Genomic DNA, 21,051 nt, shown 5'->3' with positions numbered 1-21,051 from the left:
GAGCTGCTAGAAATACTATGGTGCAGGTTTTTGTGTTAATTTACGTTTCTTTCCTCTCAGAGTGGGATGAACTATAAATGCTAACAGTTTCGGTGGAAGCCATACCATGTGCATTCCCACCAGCAATGGTGAGACTTCCCATTGCTCTGCATCTGGATCAGCACTTCGTATTATCATCTTCTTTTTCAGTTTTAGCTAATCAAACAGGTGTGCAGTGGTATCTCATTGTGTTTTATTTCACACTAGTGGCCCGGTGCACAAAATTGGTGCACTTGGGGAGGGGGTCCCCCAGCCTGGCCTGTGCCCTGTCACAGTGTGGGAGCCCCATGATCCATCCCCTCAAAGAGGTAGGCCCCATCCACCCATCCAGGGCTCCTCAATGGATTGCCCCAAAGTGGTAGGCTGGAGCTAGGGGTCCCGCCTCCATGCTAAGAGGAGCCATGGGATCCCCAGGCCTTGCCATGCAGAGCCGAGGGACCCCCAGCGCAGGTGTGCAGAGGCCTCTGCCATGCTCCAGGCCTCCTGGTGATGGATTTTGACATAATGACACAAGTTCCCAATGCTGCAAGTCCCCGCCCACCTGCACCTGCTGCACACTCAGCCTTCTGATTGGTCTTTATGCCTGAAGGCGTCCAAACCGTTTGCATAGTACCCTTTTGTTAGTATAGATTTCCTCATGACAAATGATGCTGGGTGTCTTTCATGTGGTTATTTGGCATCTATGTATCCTCTCTGGTGAAGTGTCTGCTGATGTCTTTTGCCCATATCTAAGTTGGATAGTTTGGCCTCTCATTGTTGAGTTTTGAGATTTCTTTATATATTGTGAATACAAGTATTTTCCTGGATATATAGTTTGCAAGTATTTTCTCCCAAGTTGTAGCTAATCTTTTTATGCTCTTAAGAAAATATTTGTTCTTAAGTCATGAACAGTGTCCCTTGGTGATTTGCCATTGTCCATGGCAATGTCCACCTTTCTTGGCAGAGTCCACGATTGTCAGCCAAGATGGATTCTAACCACACAGTGGACACACACCTGGAAGAGTCACATCAGTGGAGGAGTACTACAGTGAGTTTTGATCCTTGTTGGTCTGAGATGAACACAGCATTCACTTTGTGGGGCATTGTGGCCTTCCATTTGCAAAGGGAACAGTGTTATTCTCTTTCACTAAAGCAAAGCTATGGACCAGGATCTTAGCTGAGGAAAGATCTTAGACCTTGGTTACTCTTGAAATTGCCATGTGTGAGGGCCAGTCAGTGACTGCAGAAGGAGCTTGGGCAAGGAAGAAGTGATATGGGCAAAGCCCAGAGAACTGCAGAGAAGTGGAGTGGGAGGCAGATCATACTGGCCCGGAGCTAACTCATCCCTGGATTTCTTGTCCTTATTGTTTAAGCCACTTAAAAGAGCATTTCGGTAGCTTGCAGTGGAAATAAAAGTGCCCATCCTTCCCTGGAACCTTGCAATGTAGTGCCAGGGGCAGGCTTCATTCAGCCACCAAGCAACAGCAACACAAAAATATTCTATTGACTTACGCTGTCAGGATAATGATTTCCTTTCTAGATGTATATCACTTCCTTTCACATTTCACTGGACAGCACCTGGTCACATGGCTGCATCTAACTGCAAGAAAGGATGAGAAATGTAGTCTAGCTGTGTGTTCACAGAAGCATTAACTAGATTCTGGTGGAACACTAGCATCTCTGCTACAGTGCTGGCCCACGTCTACATTCTGTAATCGTCTCCCTCTGTGTTTGTTGTCTATTGCCATGTAACAAAGCATCCCAACACTTAGCAGATTAGCACATTAAAGAGTTTCTGTGAGTCAGAATTTTGGGAGTTTAGTTGGATGTTTCTGACTCAGGGCCACTCATGAGGTTCTGATTAGATGTCAGCAAACTGTCTGAAGGCTTGCCTGAGGCAGGAGGCTGTAGGTCCAGAGCAGTTTGCTTCCAGCTCCAAAGGGCCTGGGAAATCAATGCTGGTTGTTGGCTGGAGACCTCAGCTCCTCTACATGTGAACTCCTTAGGGCTGCTTATGGTCCTCACAACAGGGCTACTTACTTCCTCCAGAATGAATGATCCCGGAGAGAAGCCATAACCCCATGTATGACCCAGTCTCAGAAATCACCATCATTTCTGTCACATTCTGTTTATTGAAAACAAATATCTAACTATAGTGTCTACTCAGGGGAAGAGAAATTAGCCTCTACTTCTCCAAAGGAGATTTATCAAAAATTTGTGGACATATAGCAGGTCCTTGAATGATGTTGTTTCATTCAATATTATTTGGTTATAACATGATGAGATAGATGATGTATGAACTTAATTCTTATGTCAAGTAGCCATTGATAAAATTGGTTGTTATATGTCAGTTTGCTTAAAGTTGCAGAACCTATCAATGACACTAAGAGAGGGCTTGCTGAATTTTAAAATGACTACTCCCTAAAAGAAAGGCATGGCCCTGAGACAGGGTCCAGGCTAATGGGATACGGAGAAGACCTGTGGTGGGACTTCCAGGAGATCTTCCTTGAAGGGTGGGCACACTTGCTTGCTTGCCCTCCCACCTTCCTCCCTATGACTAGCTGTGAATGGGACTGTTGCTGCAGTGGCGGTCCAGGGCAATGGAGAGGCATGAGGAGGGAACAGCAGTAAAGCCTGGAACAGAAACAAAAGGAGCTTGGTCACTGACAATATGTGGAGACCACAATAGCCCTGGGCTTTCTATTTCTGGACTCCAGAATGGGAAAAAAATAAGTAATTATCTGTTTAAAATCAGTGTATTTTGTGTGTGGGGATGGGGTGGGGCAGGAGGTGTCTCTGTTATAGCAAAATTGCTAAATGGTGTAACTTACACATGCCAGGTACTGCCTTAGGGACTGGAGAAAAACATTGGCATGAGAAAGGGTTCCTGTCCTCAAGTTTGACAGGGAGAAGTGCTGGGTAGCACGGACAGAAAAGGGACAGTTGCTCATACAAAACAAGCAGGCAACATTCAAACAAGGTTTCTTCTGTAACCAAGTGGAAGACAGCCCATGGAGCCACGGTTTGGCCTATTATGTTTACTGCGTAGAACATAAGCAGTACTTAGAACAGAACCAAGGGTATTCAAATAATAACACATTCAATGAAATAGAAATAGAGCATGTTTTCAAATGAAAAACAACTTTCTGTGGAGAGAAGATGGCGATGGACTTCTGGGATTTCTAGCTGGGTGGAAAGACAAAGCAACGAGGCAGGGCACTTGGGAAGCGGGCACACAGGGGCCCAGGAGGTGGAGGCAGGGTGGGCAGCACATCTTGCACAGTCATCTTTGTAATCACTTTCAAAGCGCAGAGGCCTTATTGCGGGGCTGATTACTGGAAGCTCTGAGCGCTCAATTTGGCTTGAAAATGCCTCTCCCAAACATCAGAGCAGCAATTAAAGATGGCAGGGGAGAGCATTAACCCATTTAATTAATGAGATCATTTGTTTTGTTGAGAATCTCACCAAGGCCTTTGAGGAGGACCTTGCAGAGATGGTACCTCCAAAGGAGGGACATTTCTGTGTAGCACATTGAGGCCCCATCAAGCTCTGCCAAGCCAATTGCTGGTTTTAATTGACACTCACTTGTCCCTTCACAGTAATTTCTATGTAGGCCTGTTTGGCTCCAGCTGTCCTCTCTGTTGAGCTTCTCAAATGGATTGTGCAATTTCAGCCTGCATTTATAGCATCCTAGACCCCATCCTGAGAATAAGGATGAAGTAAAATCACTATGATGTCCTGCCTCTCTCCCCTAAAGTTACAGAGGACACAACCTTGGAGCCCGATGCCTGCATTTGCCAAGCCAGCAATTGTCACACACTGTCCCTTTCCATCCAGTCTAGACAAGTGGACTCAGCATTGGGACAGATTCCCATGGCTTTCCCCAGAGTCAGGGCCCTGCAAGGTTCGCCGGGCCTGCAGAAATAACTGGAGTTCAATAAACGCCTCCACACACAGAAAGATAAACATTAATTAAAGCCAGGATAACAATGCTCCATCGAGTCCACTAAAATACAACTCAACACCTACACTGCTATGTACAAATGATGCTAATCACTATAAATTAATTTAGGCCCTAACTGGTTTGGCTCAGTGGATAGAGCGTTGGCCTGCGGACTGAAAGGTCCCAGGTTCGATTCCAGTCAAGGTTGTGGGCACATCCCCAGTAGAGGGTGTTCAAGTGGCAGCTGATCAAATGTTTCTCTCTCATCGATGTTTCTAATTCTCTAGCCTTCTCCTTTCCTCTCTGTAAAATATCAATAATATATATTAAAAAATAAATTAGGCTTATTTTAATCTGTTTAATATGATGTAAGATTGGGAGCCTCCAAATCTAAAGACCTTTTGAAAGTTCTAAATTGGCATTGGGTCTCCTTGCTCCCTGAAATTCATGTAAGATTATTCTAGAATCCTGTGGAAACTCAAAGCCCTGCTTACGATTTCTGCTATTTGCCTTGCTTCTGTTTGGGTGTGGCTTAGGATCTCTGATTGCCATTGGCACCGGGAATTGCCTTGACTGAGCTGGTGGGGTTAGTGCTTGCCAGTTGGTGTTCTCTCTGATCCACTCTGCACCAATTTAGCTGTGAACTCAGCTCTCTCGCCTTCCACAGAAGAGCTCTGGCCAAGCAGAAGACAGACCTTACATCCCCAGAGTGTCAGTGACTTGGATGCACTTGAACGATGCCAATGACTTCAGACCATTCTTACATGTTCCTTAGCTACTGTGGTGGCACCTTACAACTTACTCAAATACTTCCCAATTAGCAGTGTGATGTAGATATGTGCATAAGTTAATTACCCTGGGATAGTGTAGATTGAAATTCCTATTGGAGGCACCTTCGGAGGTGTTTTCCAACACCAATCCTCCATCTCTCTAGATGCTCAACTGGGTGTCCAACAATTCAATTAATTCTGACACTAATTAGCTGGAGTGAGCGTCAGATTCCACAGACTTAAGGTTTATTCCCACTAAATCCTCCCCAATTTAGATGCCAGTCATAAGTCTTGAGCCACCCCTACTTCTGATGAACCACAGCGCCCTCCGCAGGCTCAGTAATTAGTCAGAGTGGATCCCAGAAGTCACAGAAACAAACCCATTTACCAGTGTGTTATAAAGGATACAATTTAGGAACAGCACAGGGCAGGGTATAAGGGTGGGGTGAGCACAGTTGCACCACTCTCCCAGCACCTCAACTTTCAGCCCTCCCTCCCTCCCGGGAGGTCAGGGCTAAGAGTTCCAATCCTGGAGCCATGCCAGGCTCTTTCTGGAGACCAGTCCTCATCCTGAAGCTGGGGGAAGGGGGGTGGGGGGAGCATCCACAGCCATCGCATTAGCATACAAAAGATCCTCTCATCACTGTGGAGATTCCAAGGGTTTTAGGAGCTGTGTGCCAAGAACTGTGGAAAAGACCAAATTTTTATTTCTTACTGTGCCATACCCCTTAATTAGGAGTTCACGTTCCAGGGGTGGTAAAGTGCTTCAGATATTGCTACATAAATCTGCCCCGGAAGATTCATTAACTGAATATAGAGGAATGTTTTAGCATACATTTAATCACATGTAATAGGCATGTATATACACATATACCTGTGTGTATGCATGTGTGTATACATATATGTGTGTGCATGTACAGACACACCTTTGTGTAGATATATTCATAAACAAGGCATAACAGCCCACAGGCGGTATTGAGCCCACAGGCTGTCCCTCACCTCCCCCCTCCTTTTCACATTTGGGCAGGAGGGGTCCTGGAGAGCCGGGGTCAGCACACGTTCCCTGTAAATGGTTTAGCTCTGTGGGCCCCAATGTCTCTGTCCCAACTATTCTACTCTGCTTTGCAGTTAGCGTGAAGGCACCTAAAAGAATAGGTGTGGCTGTGTTTCCATAAAACATATTTATAAAAACAGGCAGTGGGTGGGGTTGGCCAAGGACGATAATTTGCCACTAAAATCAGTAGGGCCCGATCTACTCACAAATGTTTCAATGACATAAGCTAACAAGTTCCCTTTACTCCCTTAAACTGATATGAGAGGACTTTCTGTCTCTGGGGACAGCCCAGCCCTGACGGATAACAGGGCAGGAGAGTGGGGATCAGAAGAGCCTGAGTTGGAACAGACTTCTCCCACTTCCCTGTGCACGAGCCACCTGGAGGGGATGTTGCCGCAGATCATCAGCTCCGATCCAGCCAGCTGCGGTGGGTCCAGAATTTGCATCCCTAGCAAACTCCCAGGTGAGGCTGGTACTCTGGCCGTGGAGCACAGTGGGTGTGCAGAGCTGTCCCAGACCAGTGTTCTCCGGCCTCAGCAGCAGCAGCACCGCCGAGGGCAGTTAAAACACAGGCTTGTGGTGCTTCAGGCTGGGTGGGGCCTGATGATTTGCCTTTGTTATAAGTTCTCAGGGGAGGCTGGTGCGGCTGGTCCTGGGACACCCCTTGGAGCAGTGATTCTTTGGAGGACCTTCTCTCTCTCTCTAAAGAATCCTCACCCGAGGATATGTTTTAATTTTTGAGAGGGGGTGTGTGTGTGGGGGGAAAGGAGACAAAGAGAGAAACATCTATGTGAGGGAGAAACATTGATTGGTTGCCTCTCATGCACACACTGATCGGAGATTAAACCAGAAACCTAGGTATGTGCTCTGACTGGGAATCAAACCCACAACCTTTTGGCGTACAGGACAACACTCCAAGCACCTGAGCCACCAGCCAGGGCTGGAGGACCTTCTCCTGACCCTCTGCCAGCTGGGCCCCTCCCCACAGGGGAAGAGTCCATGGGGCCGAGGCCCATCCTCCTTGCTCCTAGACTATACTCTGAGTACCGGGATCTCAGAGCTCCTTGTCCAGGGTCTATGTCATGTCTATCCATGGGGCATGAGAAAGTCAAGTGCATGGATGCATAGACTGGGGAGTCCGCACACTGTGTGAGCCCTTGCAGTTCCAGAGTTGGAGCCAGGATTGAGAAGGACTGAGGGGCTGGCACCAGAGCCCAAACAGGCCTCCTGGAGGGGCAGGTGGTGCTGCTTCCTCCTCTCGGGACCGCCCTGTTGAGGACCAAGGGCAGAAGCAACAAGAGGCATGCAGTGGTCCCTCCTTTCCTGTGGTTTCACCTTCCCAGATTTCAGTTACCGGTGATCAACTATGGTCTGAAGCTATTAAATGGAAAATTCCACAAGTAAATGGTTCATAGGTTTCAAACTGCTAGCTGTTCTGAGCAGCGTGATGAAATCTTTTGCTGTCCCACTCCTTCCCGCCTGGGATGTGAACCATCCCACTGTCCAGGGTCTCCACGCTGTAGCAACTCCTACCCATCAGTCACTTAATAGCTGCCTTCGTCATTAGATCTGCTGCCACGGCACCACAGGCCTGTGCTTAATCACCCTTATTCCACTTGGTAATGGCTCCAAGTGCAAGGCTGAGGCTGGCCATTGGGGAAATGCCACAGCGAAGCTGCAGTGTGCTTCCTATAAGGGAGAAGGAGAGAGTCTTGACAACGAAAGGCATTTTATCATCTCACATCATCACAAGAGGAAGGGTGAGTACAGTACAACAAGATACAGGGTGAGGCAAAAGTAGGTTTACAGTTGCTCAGTTGGAAAATAATACAAGTTAATAAATAATAATACAAGAATACACTTTATGTTTCATCTATTCACAAGCCTACTTTTTGCCCCATCTGTATTTTGAAAGAGAACTTTTATTATAGTATACTATTATAATTGTTCTATTTTATTATTGTTTTCACCCTTGCTGTGCCTAATTTATACATTAAACTTTATTGTAGGTATATACATATAAGAAAAAGAAGTATCTCCTGGGGGTCTTGAAATGTATCCCCCAGGAATAAAAGGGGGGGGGGGAAGGACCATATAAGTTTGATCCTTGACTCTGATACTCATTTACTGAGTGACCTCGGGCAAGTTACTCAGCCTCTCTGAGCCTAGTCCCTGCATCTGCAAAGTTGGAACCATGCCAGATACCTACTTCATTGGTATTTTGGCAAGAGTAATGCAATGTAAGGTTAGAAAGCATTTGGTGTAAGTCTTGGAACATAGCACATGTTGGATTTTATTGTCCTTGCTGTTCTGAGTCCTCGGGGGCTGCATGATCTTCGTGACCACCCTTTCCTTGTGTCACAGAACCTGGCAGTGTCCCAGCTGCTCCCCACTCTCTCCTGCTCTCCTCCGTGGTCCTAGTCTTGCAGGACACGAAGAAAGGACCTCAGAATCCAGAAGACAACATTGCTTTTTATAAATGGCTAATCTGACCTAGTAATTTCATAGGAAAATAGCGCTCCTATTTTTTGCTACTATAATTAGAAAGCTCATGAAGCTATCTATTTGTGGCCCAGACAATGACATTTGTTGAAAACAGTGCACCCATAATTATTTGACCCTTGTCTCTAATTTTCAAGAGTTTAATTATGTTTTTATTGCTCTTGTAATTACTTTCGATGCAGCTGAAATATGAACGCTTAGGGAGACCCACACTCTGGTGCATGTTGGTGTGCGGGCACCTGTGTGTGAGTGCCTTTCCGTGTGTGCGTGCGTGCGTGCGTGTGTGTGTGTGTGTGTGTGTGTGTGTATGTGAATTCCAAACTCCAGCAGTGGCAATGATAATACAACTCATTATTTGTATCAGGCGTTATCATGGAGAGCATGGCTGTGGTTGGAACTTCCTATGATAACAAATATGTCTCCCATGTGCTCTGTCTATCACATAGTCACTCGCCGCATGTGGCTCATGTAATTTTTAATTGGTTTAATTTTAGTTAATTTTAATTTAAGTGGCTGCTTAACCCTACTGGCTACTGCATGGAAATGAAGGTGAGGAAGGAGCTTGCCTGTTGGTCTTCACAGCCCCGTGGGGAGGTGGAGGTATCACTGTGTGAAAGGTGAAGCAGCGTCCCGGTGCTTGCCTGTGGAGGTGCAGCAGGTGGCTGCAACATCATGGGATTTAAAGTCTGTTGCAGAGGGCATTCCCCATGTTCCCTCAAAATAGTTCTGCCATCGGGCTACCTCAGGGGATGCAATTTGCAGTCATTGGAATGAAGGCAATAGCAAGTGTTTGTGTTTTCTATTACAGACGATGCTCTGCCCACTTTCCCAAGTAGCTGGCAGTTCTCTGGGTAAAACGTAACACTGCTAGTGCATGAGAGTTTTGGTCTTGCGTTTGGAAGGACGGTTAACCTCTGAGTAATGCACCACATACATGCAAGGCAGGTTGTTACAGAGGGGAGAATTTGAAATTTATGTAGAAGTGAAGAGTTGAAATGCTTCATGTGGGAAGGGGCCTAATAAGTTACTCGGGACCAGCAGGCTGCCTGCTGGGCACTGGGTGGCCATTTGGAAAGCCTGCCACACCGAGAGCCCCTTTCTAGGCTGTATCTTACCTCAGCACGCATGCTCCACGCCAGGGGTGAGTTTGTTCCCAGGGGACATTTGGCAAATTCAGGAGACTGTTTAATTGTCACAACTTGGGTGGAGGCAGTACTGGCACCCATGGGCACAGCATAGGGATTGTGCCAAACACCCTCCAATCACAGGACAACGCCCACCGCAAACAGTTATCTGGCCGATAATGCCTGTTTTGCTGAGGGTGAGAAAACCCTGTTCTAGGACCAACAACTGAGTGTGGGCACTGGCCCAGTCCTGCAGGCCCCAGGGTCTCAGGCCCCATCCCGGGCCTGCCCAAACAGAATCTGCATTTGCGGCCTCCACGTACCCCCTCCCTTCCCCCCCGCCTGAAGGCCTGGGGGCTTCTTCGCCTGAGAAGCCCAGGTCCGTACCGTGAGTCCTGCACAGTGGTCACAGCGATGGCTTTGGGGCAGCCCATCCTTAGGCCGAAGAACAACTTAGTGTGGGATGTGATGTCTATAGGAATCTCTTTCACGTCCAGCGTGGAAAGGGTTCCAATTCAGGGTTCGAGTTCTGGAGAAGGGCCACACACAAATGAAAAGAGACTTAAAGAAATTCAATTTGGCGATATGGGGGACCAGGCGGTAGTCCAACTGTAGTGGGAGAACTACTCACTGTTCTGGCCCTGCCATCCCTTTTATTGAGGCTTTGGGGAAAACATCTTAGGCAAGATAAACAGAAATTTACATGTAGCCCTTAGGCAGGAAGTAACAGAAACTTACACGGGACAAACAATGTGGACGCTGCTTCAGCTAACAGTATCTCAACTAAAGGTCGTAGGGGTGTCGAACTCAATCAGAGAAGGGGCCAAAATCTAAAATCCAGCCTAAATCGCGGGCCGAATGGTTTACTGAACAGTCATAAACTGTCATTGTGATGGAAACGCAGCGGAGTGCAGTGATGACAGCGTGGTGCGGGCCACATTGCAAGGCCTGGCGGGACGGATTTGGCCCGCGGGCCTTGTGTTTGACACATGTGGGTTAGAGCAATTAAGGTTGTTGACCAGCCTTCCTGGCTTCTTGTCAACATCTCTCTTTTAGTGAAACTGATTTGTTTCTGGCAGATGTCTCCATAGGGATCCTCATGATTAAACAAAGCCTGACTTCTCCCAGAACACGCAGGGGCGCAGAACACAGAGAAACTTCGCTATTACAGTGCCAGGGCCTCCTAAGTGGGAAGTAAGAGAAAGCCTCAGGAAGCAAGCGCAGTGTGGAGCCCACTCTCCACACAGGGGCAAGGGCGGGGGAGCTGGGGGTGTCAGGGAGGACCAGAGTCACATGATAGTGCCTGGAAGCGAGACTCGGTTATGGAACCCATTGTTGGGGGAAGGTCAGTTAATTTGGCCATTTAATTACCTGGAATTTTGCCGGGACCTGTTTGGCTCAATGGATAGAGCGTCAGCTTGAGGACTGAAAGGTCCCGGGTTCGATTCCGGTCAAGGGCATGTACCTTGGTTGCGGGCATATCCCCAGTGGAGGGTGTGCAAGAGGCAGCTGATCGATGACTCTCTCTCATCAATGTTTCTAACTCTCTATCTCTCTCCCTTCCTCTCTGTATAAAATCAATAAAATATATTTAAAAAAAATAATTACCTGGAATTTTGAGTTCTCTGTCGATTTTTTTCCTCCCATTAGATCTATGTGTTTAAAACGACTGCTTCTTTGGACCCTGAGGAAGCCAGTTAATTCACGAACCAATATGAAAAGATAAACACTCTAATAGAAACAATCGAGGAAGGACAAAAAAAAAAGCAACATTAATATTCAAAACGGTCCTCACAGACTAGGGGCAAGCTTTCCATAGGAGGAGGAGCTGGAAGAGACTCAGGACACAGAGGAAGACCTGACTCAGCAAGTATGCCTGTGCCCCCAGTGGGGAGTCCCTGTGTGGCTAACAGGTCAATTCTATAAAAATGAATCCATAAATACAGAGAAGTTCCGGTAAGAGCCCTCAGAGCTTTCCAAGCCGAAAGCCGGAATGTTCCAAGCCGAAGGAAGAAGTTCATCTGGAATAAAAAAAGATAAAATGTGCAAAAACAGCCTAGAAATTTTAAAAGCAGAATCAGCAGTTAGAGGTGCAGAGAATACATAACCAAGTTATAATGACGGGAACAACACGGGATTGATGTTTAAAGAGCCCAGGGCTCAAGGCAGTAGAACGAGCCCCAGGATGCGGTGGCGATCACAGCAGGGGGTCAGGCAGGGGGGTGATCAGCCACCCGTGTTATTACAGTGAAAACATGAGACAAAGGCCCCACAATGGGAAACTAACACAATGCACTTTAAGATTATACAGCCACCAAGTGACAAAACACACATGGGTATGGGGAGAGGTTCATGATAATGCTGTTAAATAAAGTAGCACAGTTTACTAAACAATGGGAAGTGTAGAATGACCCACATTGGCTACATACATACATATTCATGTGTGTTTATATTTACAAACGTCGTAATGCAAATGTTTATCCTGTCTTAGCTTGAACGGAGACCCTACACATTTCGTCAGTAGCTCCCGCACCTCCACTTCCCTGGGTTTAGCATTAAGCCTACCTCCCAATCTCAGGCAGCTTTTGCATTTGAACCTGGCTCCCTGGATTACCCTGAAGTCGACCCCACTGCCTGCTCTGGCTCCAGGGAAGCCCCATGCCCCCTCCCCTTCTTCCCCTTCTGCTAGGTCCTCCCCACTTGGTCCAGCTCTCATAAGTCAGAGACATGTCTCAGTGAAACAGGGCTCACTAGCATTCTAAGTGAAAAGGAGTGGCACTGTCAGAAAAGCCAGACCATGCAAAACTCTACCGAGGCGATAGGGGAGGGACCATGGCTAGAGAGGCCTTGGATCTGCTTTCCCATCTCTTAGGTGGGGAGTCCAGGAAAATCCTCCCCATCCAGCAGACACTCACCCTTTACAGCCTCCTTCCAGATTCCTGGAACTGCATCTCGCAAACACTGCGCTTGGCACACCCAGCCCTACCCTCAGAGCCGGTGCCAGTGCTGCCCAGTGCTTCCATTCCAATGCACCCAGACCAGACCACAGCAGTTAGCCAGACACAGCACTTCTCTTCCTGACGACCCTCCAGCCCACTCCTGCCTCCACGTTTCAGGGAAATGAGGTCAGGAACACATGGTGGTGGGACTCCAATGCAGCTGATTACATTCTCGAACAAATCCTTTGCATTGCTTTTGAACGTGTCCCAGCCTGCTGGCTGACGGAGCAGGAATTCAGGGGCAGTGAGGACCATCTCACTGAGCCAATTAACTAAAACAGAACTAGCAGGGGCCTCACCCACAGGAGTCATGCTGTGCTGTGTTTTCAAAGCATTGTCGCCAAACGTGAAAACTACATCTTATGAGGTGAGTGTTCTTAGCTTTCATTGTCTCCGGTTTATAGGAGCATGTAGTTAATTACCTAGCTATTCAGTGTGAGGAAAGTCCCAATTGTCATGAAAGAGGCAGCAGAACTCCTGAATGGGGCCCGCCAAGGAGATAACTCCAGAATTTTTCTGCCAAGAGAACTTTGAAACTGCCTCTGCTAGGATGCGTCATTAAAAAATAAACATAAATAGGAGAGATCAACCAAAGGACTTATGTGCACACATATGAGCCTAACCAGTGGTCAAGGACAATAGGGGGGTGGGGGCATGAGTGGGGGTGGGGTGGGGAATTGGAATGGGGGGTTGAGGACAAATATGTGATACCTTAATCAATAAAGAAATTAATAAAATAAATGAATAAATAAACATAAATAAAAACCATGGATTTTTCACGGAGGACGGCCTCTCTTTTTAACCATATGACTCTTGTTGCAATAGTAACATTGCCGAACAAATTCAGCTTTACTACACTCATTAGTGACAAGTGTCTATGTCTCAAAGCAGTTCTAGGGGAAACAGAGGGGTGATGATGGAACGAGGCGTTGGGTTGGGAAATAAAGAGACTTGGGTTCTCCTGCCACTGGCTCCTGGGCCTTTATCCAAACCTCCCTCATTAAGCCTCGGCCTCTGTATCTGTGACACAGGCAGAACCCAGAAAGCCTTGCTGGTCTGCCCTAGGCTGCTGCCCAGAGCTGAGAGTCAGCAAGTACACAGAGGTATGTACACACTCTGCAATTATTAAAATGCGAAAATACTTCCGGCTGACTGGCAAATGCCCACTACCCAAAGCCCCCTGCCCCCACCCCTTGCCACCCCTCTCTTCTGCTCCAGCTACAGGCTCCTTTACCTCGACCTCCCCTCCCCTTCATCCATTAGCTAAGTTTTACCAGTGGCCCAGCAGGGCCTCTGACACAGTAGGTGTAAGGTTTGAGGTGCAGAAAACTGATCACCAAGGAGTTTTAAAGAAAGTTTATTTCCCAGTAATGAGCGGGACTCATTATGGAGGTAGAGAAGTCAGAATTGAAGGAGTTGGGAGGGGAGATGGACCCAGCCGGGCTGCCACCTGGACATGGAGGATCAGCAGCACGTGGCTGGTCTGGGGGTCTTTTTAAGGGGAGGAACAGGAGAGGGTTGGACCCAGGGCAGAACAGGAAGGGGTGGGCTCCAGGACACTTTGGCAGGCGCTGATTGATGGCTCAATGTCTTGGAGATGTCTCTGTGACAGGTGCCAATAATGTCATAACTCCGCCCATCAGTTGGGAGGAGGGAGAACCTTATAGTAGGGTCCTTGGCTAAATATTTTAATTACTCTCCCTGGCGGGTGGTATGTACCCTGGGAGCAGCGTTCGCCACATTATGTATTGGTAGTGGTTTACATTGCCAACAAACAAAGACAAGGGGGTTTTAGAGTTTTCCGTCTGTCTCCATTTCAGCCAGCGAGGGCCAGCACTGACTTCTGGCTGTGTCCACTGATACCCAGGGCTGCCCTTGTACTTCAGAAATAGAAGAAAACCCCACTAATGGACAACTCAGGAAAGGATTGCACTGCAGAGGGCCTTGGCTTTGGAGGTAATCAGATTTCATCATGCAAATACAATTTGAATACTGAAAGCATGTAAATAACATTGTTTTCAAGTACCCGCGTCCCTCTTCTGATGGTGGATGCCGACGTGCTTGTGATGAGAGACGGACAAGCCAGCCTGGACTCATTCACATCAAGGACAGCGGGAAGAGTGCGTGTCCTTTCAAAGGCCCCTGGGACATCCCTGCCCATCTAGTGTAAGTTACTGAAGAGTCGCAGTACATCGCCTGCCCCATCCGAAAGCAAGTGTAATATCTGACTGCCTATGCCGTATTCATTCATTCATTCATTCATTCAATAGCAGCTATCAAGACTTTGCTCTGCGCCAGGCATCTGAGCTAATTGCTGGGAATAAAGGCATCAGAACACCTTTATCAAATATTCCAGTCCATAGCAAAATAGACACAGTAAGAAAATGTGTGTCTATAAATACAGCAGACAGACAAATTGTCTTACTGTATACTTTTTGGTCCTTTTCCCCTGGCCTCTTTTTCTAAAAATATTTTTTTATTGATTTCAGAGAGAAAGGGAGATGAGGAGAGAGATAGAAGCATCAATGATGAGGGCGAATCATGGATCTGCTGCCTCCTACACACCCAAAGCCTTCTGCCTCACTGGAGATTGAGCCCGCAACCCGGGCATATGCCTTGACTGTGAATCGAACAGTGACATCCTGGTTCATAGGTCAATGCTCAAACTATGAGCCACATTGGCCCAGGCTCCCCTGGCCTCTTGGTGGCCTCCATTGTTTCTGGAACATTCACTGAGCGTGACTCTCACCCAGCTTGTTTTTCTACCCAGTTAGAAGTTGGAATTACTTGGGATCTGTCCTAACCCCCTTTTTTTTCTCACACTCCAGGCTCTTTCCAATCCATTTTTTCCCCCTTCTGTTGTTCTAACAATCACCTCTCTGTCAGTCTGTTGAGGGCAGCCCTCTCCTGTACACAGTCCAACAACCCACTGGCTGCCTCCACGAACTCAACATTGTTCTCCGAACCCCGTCCACCCTAACCCATTTCTGTGACAGTATCCTCCATGTTTTATTAATGGCATGACCTTCCACCCAATTGGTTGAGCGTGACCCTGACAATCACCTGGCATTCCTGTTCCTTATGCCTCTTGTCCAGGTAGTCATCAAGTTCTGCTGGTTCTACCTCTGCAAGGTTTTGTGAGCATTTCCCCAACCTCACAGCCACCACCAAGGCCAAGTACTACTCATGTATTGGTGGGCACAGTGTATTTCTTTGTAATACTCCTACAGTCCCCTCTCCAACTGCACTCCAGCTCCCGTGGGCAGAGCCAGGGCTGCTCTATCCCAGTCGTATGCTCAGCCACCAGAGCTTGTCCAAGGATGAATGGATTGCTGGTGAATCATGGACAAGGAGTAGTTAAGTGCCAGGGGAGGTTTTGTTCAGGAGCTGGTGTCTGAGCTGAGCCTTGAAGGGCAGGAAGATCCCATTGGAGGCATTCCCAGCAGTTTAGGGTCAGGGGTGGGATACATGGGCACAGGCCTGAGCTTCAGGTCAGCTGCTCCTATAAATGTGGGGCTGGTACGGGACCTTGAATAAATCATTCCAACTTGGTGAGCCCCCTTTTCATGATCTATGCCATCGTTTCCCTTCTCTATCACATGGAAGTATTATAAGGATGGAGTTACATGGAGAAGGGAAGTTAATGCTACAGATGAAATGAAGGTTGCAGCCTTGGTGGCAAAAATCTATATACTTCTTACTGGTGGTTCTGCAAGTTAGAAGTTCTACATGGCTCTCGCTGAGCTATGAGGAAGGGGCTGGCTGGGCCATGTTCCTTCTGGCAGTTCTAGGGAGGAATCCATCTCCTTGTCTTCTGAAATCTATAATCCTGAGCCCCGTTGCTGCTGCTGTTATTATTATTGCTGATTGTTACATTCGTCAGAACTTGGGCCCACAGCGAGGTGCTTTTCCCTTAAGAACCAGGCAGTCATTCTTTTCCTCTGAGAGCTAAACTGCAAAATATGCAAAGTCACTAGCAATAGGCAGAATGCTTCCCAGACCAGCAACATTTGAATGTGACTTGGTTGAATATATTAACATAGGAAAGAGGAGAATGTCAGTCACAGAATGGAGGGACAGAAGATGCCACAGAGGAAAACAAGGGCTCAAGTTGGCCTCTTCAGGGAGGAGGGCAGCTCAGCTAGCAGAGGGAATGCATTTCTGTTTCCAAAGATAAGGCCTGGAGGGGTCCTGAAGATGCCAATCATTTCCTCCCTCCTCCCCGGCACGACTTAAAGACCAGTGGACGAAAGGGGCCGCATGCTGACCTGACAAGCTCAGGGGAGGCCTGCATGGCGGTCTTGCAAACTCAGAGACCTAAAGTAATCATAAAAGATGGTCTGAAATGAAAATTTTAACTAAAAGCAATTAGGGTGTGGGTAGCATGTCCTAGGCCCGTATCTTTCCTGACAAGGTCAACCTTTACCTTAACTGAGCCTATTTTCTTTCTTTCTCTCTCTCTCTCTCTCTCTCTCTCTCTCTCTCTCTCTCTCTCTCTCTCTCTCTCCCCATACCTCCCTACCTCTAAAAAATTTTTTTCATTGATTTTTTACAGAGAGGAAGGGAAAGGAATAGAGACTTAGAAACATTGATCAGCTGCCTCCTGCAACCCCCCCACCCCCCACTGGAGATATGCCCTCAACCAAGGCACATGCCCTCTATTGGAACTGAACCCCGGACTCTTCAGTTTGCAGGCCAACGCTCTATCCACTGAGCCAAACTTGTTTCGGCAGCCTATTCTCTTTTTGCATCTACAATAACATTTATTTGAAATGTCAGGGTAACTTGTAACTCCCCCTTTTTACGGACCCTTAAGGGCACAACCAAATGCACTGGGACAGGTACCACCAATTCCTTCAGTGTTATTGTTATCATGCTAATTGTTGACTGTTAACTATCCTGCACCCGCCTCAGTAAAAGAAGTATTTGTCTATTATTTTGGTTTTTATCCAAGCCTAGGGGCTTTCCTGCTTTGCTTGTTCCCACCTCTCTGATCTATCACTAATGGATTCCATGTAACCCATTTAGATCTCCTTCTTTGATCTTAATGTATAAAACAAGGTGAAACACTGCCATTCTCCAGAGCATTATTGAAATACGTAATTGTCAACAATTGTTGACAGTTTGGCTCAAATAAACTCACAAAATTCTTGACAGGTTTGAATGTTTTTACATTAACAGATCCTACCCAACCTCAGCCCCAGAGGTGGCAGGACTTTATAGCAAATGCCCCTCCCTTCTGGCCCAGCGCCCCCTGCTGACCGTGACTGGCAGAGTGAACCGCAGCTTAGAGCAGGCTCAGTTTCTCTGTGTGCTGGGGATCTGGGTCATGGATGGGAGCCTGATTCAGCTGGCTGTAGGGTCACCAAGCTGGAAGGTTGGAAGGTCACTGGGACAGAGGCCACCATCTAGAGATGGCCATGCTGAAGCCTCGTGCAAACAGAGGAGCAAGCAAACACTGTCTCAAGGAGAAAAGAGTAAATAAGATGCATGGAAAGCAGAGAAGGGCTGGAGTGGGGGTTCTGGGGGGGGGGGGATGTGGGGAGGGAGACAGGAGGTGCTAATGTAAAAACCATTGAAACCTGTAAAGAATTTTTTGAGTTTATTTGAGCCAAACTGTGGACATATGCTGGGAAGCAGAACTTCAACAAATTGAGATAATGCTCTGGAGAATGGTGGGTTACATTTGTATTTATACATTGGAATCAAAGGAGGGACATAGGTGGGTTACATGAAATTCATTGGTGACAGACTAGAGAGGTGGGAAAAAGGAAAGTGGGGAAATCGATGGGACTGGATAAAAAGGAAAATGATAGACACATACTTAGGTGAGTGCAGGAACACTTAACATGGCAATGAAGGGATTTGTGGTGTCTGTCCTGGTGCCCAGCACATTAGGTGTTATAGCAATAGTAGTAAGGATAAAATACAATATAGAATAAATATTAATGTGTGGGATTGAAGTGTGATATCTGAAAGTATGGAATGTAATGTAACCAAATTGATAAGCACCCTTGAGTGGCCTGTATGTAGAAAATAGATAAAGTGATCTGTACCTCATATGTAAGGCCAGATAGCAAGGCTCCTGAGACCCGCTGATAAGACACACTGAAGACGCCCATCTGAGCACATAAAAGGAGCACGCCCCAGAGAAAATCAGAGACTCTTGTTCGGCTCCTCCACAGACAGTCGCTCTCCACTTTCTCCACCTGCACCTGTCAAGCTCTGCCCGAGCTGTGAGCCCTGAACCCTGAGCCGCGGACTGTGAGCCGTCACAAGAGGCCTCAACTGAAGCCGACCTGCAGCTGCAACTTCCTCCATGAACCGTGTGTGTCTGTCAGTGCCAATCTCCGGGTGGCCTGCCGAGGTCTGAAACCCTCCAGGACTCTGGTAAATAAACCGTGTGTGATTCGTGCATTGCATGTTTGTCTCCTGTGTAATTTACGCTCGGTGGATTATTAATTAAGTACCTTGGGGCGTACATGTCAGATTACTGGCTGAGGCACCCTAGGTCACCTGTGCATCCGTCCCTTATGGAATTACTGGGACATTAGGTTGTGCCCCAAGGGGTCCAGAAAAAGAAGTTACAGGCTACCCAGACATTTCAAAGGGTATGTTATCTTAGATGCAAAAAGACAGATAAGGCTCAGTTAAGGTAAAGGTTGACCTTGTCAGCGAAGATATCGGCTTAGGACATAACTGCCCACAATAACTGTTTTTAGTTCAAGTTTAATTCCACACCATCCTTTGTGGTGACTTTAGGTCTCTGAGTTTGCAAGACCGCCATGCTGGCCTTCCCTGCGCTTGTCAGGTCAGCATGTGGCCCCTTTCATCCACAGAGGAGAGGGGGAGGGAGAAAGGTCCTCTGAGTTTTCTGGTTCTGTAGTCTTGCTCTGCCTCTGCCCAGCCTTTCCTTTCCCCCTAAACTCCAGTGAGTGGGCTCAGGTGTACCTGGTCTGCGTCTCAGGTAGAATTTGATCTATCAGCCTTGCCTGGCTTTCCTTGGGAAGATCTTCCCACCGTGAGTGGGAAGGGTGTCTCAGGCGGCATAGTCATTGGGGATGCAAGCCCAGGCCGGCCTCCCACTTCCCTCCAGCACCACGAGGCCAGCAGCTGCTGCAGGATTTGGCTCCCTTTGTGCTCTCTGTTTCCTCTGGCTGTTGGAACAAATGAACGCAGCCTTGGTGGTGACAACCTATACATTTCTTACCGGTGGTTCTGCAGGTTGGGAGTTCTACATGGCTCTCGCTGAGCTATGAGGAAGGGGCTGGCTGGGCCGCGTTCCTTATGGCGGTTCTAGGGAGGAATCCATCTCCTTGTCCGTTTCCTGCTTCCAGAGGCTCCCACATTCCTTATCTCAAGGTCCCTTCCCCTATAGGCAAAGCCAGCAGCACAGCAGCTTTCTGACTGCTTCTGTGGGCATTCCTCTACCTCCGAATCTCTGTTCTGTGTCCCTGCCACTGTTGAGGCCTCCGGCAGCAACACTGGGCCCACCTGGGTAAGTCCAGCTGATTTCCCCAGTTGGCCAGGGATTGGCAACCTTCACTTCACCTGCAGCCTTAACGCCCCTTCTCCATGTAGCCTACGCTTCACCCGCAGGGGTCCTCAAACTTTTTAAAGTGGGGGCCAGATCACGGTCCCTCAGAGAGCTGGAGGGCCGGGCTATATGAACTACTAATTCCTATTGTAACACCTCGGCTGCGCTCACTGCCCAAAAAACCTGGCGGGCCGGATCAGACTCCTCTGCGGGCCGCATGTGGCCCGCGGGCCGTAGTTTGAAGACGCCTGGTTCCAGGGACTAGGCCGGGCATCTTGGGGAGGGCACCGTTCTGCCTGCCAAATGTAGCTTCACTGAAGAGGAGAAAGAACAAAATATTGACATAATGCATTCTCTGAAAATGCTCACTTTGGCTTAGGAAGCTTTGGTGCTAAATGAATAGGCTTGTGACTTTTCTTTCTCTGCTTGGAACATTAAGATCTGAATCCATGCTTTCGGTTCCTAGTTCACTTCTCTGTAGTATTTAAGTTTCCTTCACTAGAAAATTCAGGTAATAATAGTATCATTTGGAAAATTTAAATGAAAATCAAATATGTTTTTTTCTAAAAACTTGATAAACGCTTATTTTCTTCTTTCCTTTTTCTTCCTTATCAGATCCTGACAACCGGCAGCATGAGTGGGATATCCTGATAGTGCTTCTCAGTGAGAGAACTCACACTGGCTCACACAGGGGTCTGGGGCAGGAATCTGGAGCGGGCATTGTACCATGGCCACGAGCCATTGCATCCTCTTGCTTCCTCTCCACCATATTTGGGGTCTTTATATCTTGAGATTGTGAACCCCACAGGGTTTCCCTTTGTCTTTCTTTACTCACAGCCTGACAGGACAAGAGCCAGGGAGCCCGGATGTGTTGGGGCTGCCAGGTAGGAGCTGCCGGAAGGTGATTTTCAGGGCCCTGAGATGGGAGGAGCGGAGAATTCCCAGTGGACTGAAGCCTGGCTGTGGCCAAGAGCAAGTTTCTCCCGGCCCCTCCGAGCAGCTTACTGTTTCTTTAAGGCCACACCATCTACAAGTGCATGAGCTCTGTGCACGCCCGGACTACAGTCATGGGCTCCTGAAGGGAACACTTTCCTCTTTCATGTC

The 21,051-nt window shown here is 47.7% G+C and overlaps 1 long non-coding RNA gene across 1 annotated transcript; it reads left to right on the top strand.

Moving 5' to 3' along the window:
- The first annotated feature begins 4,090 nt into the window (after window positions 1-4,090).
- Window positions 4,091-16,780, top strand: LOC118726916. The gene is made up of 3 exons (XR_004990433.1): window positions 4,091-4,121; window positions 7,095-7,096; window positions 16,654-16,780. It is a non-coding gene; the product is annotated as an uncharacterized LOC118726916 (long non-coding RNA).
- Window positions 16,781-21,051: the final 4,271 nt, after the last annotated feature.

This window comes from Pipistrellus kuhlii, unplaced genomic scaffold (assembly GCF_014108245.1).
Source record: "Pipistrellus kuhlii isolate mPipKuh1 unplaced genomic scaffold, mPipKuh1.p scaffold_m20_p_23, whole genome shotgun sequence".
NCBI classification, from domain to species: Eukaryota; Metazoa; Chordata; class Mammalia; order Chiroptera; family Vespertilionidae; genus Pipistrellus; species Pipistrellus kuhlii.
Note: the sequence above shows the minus strand (reverse complement) of the source record. Positions and strands in the feature narration are given on the sequence as shown.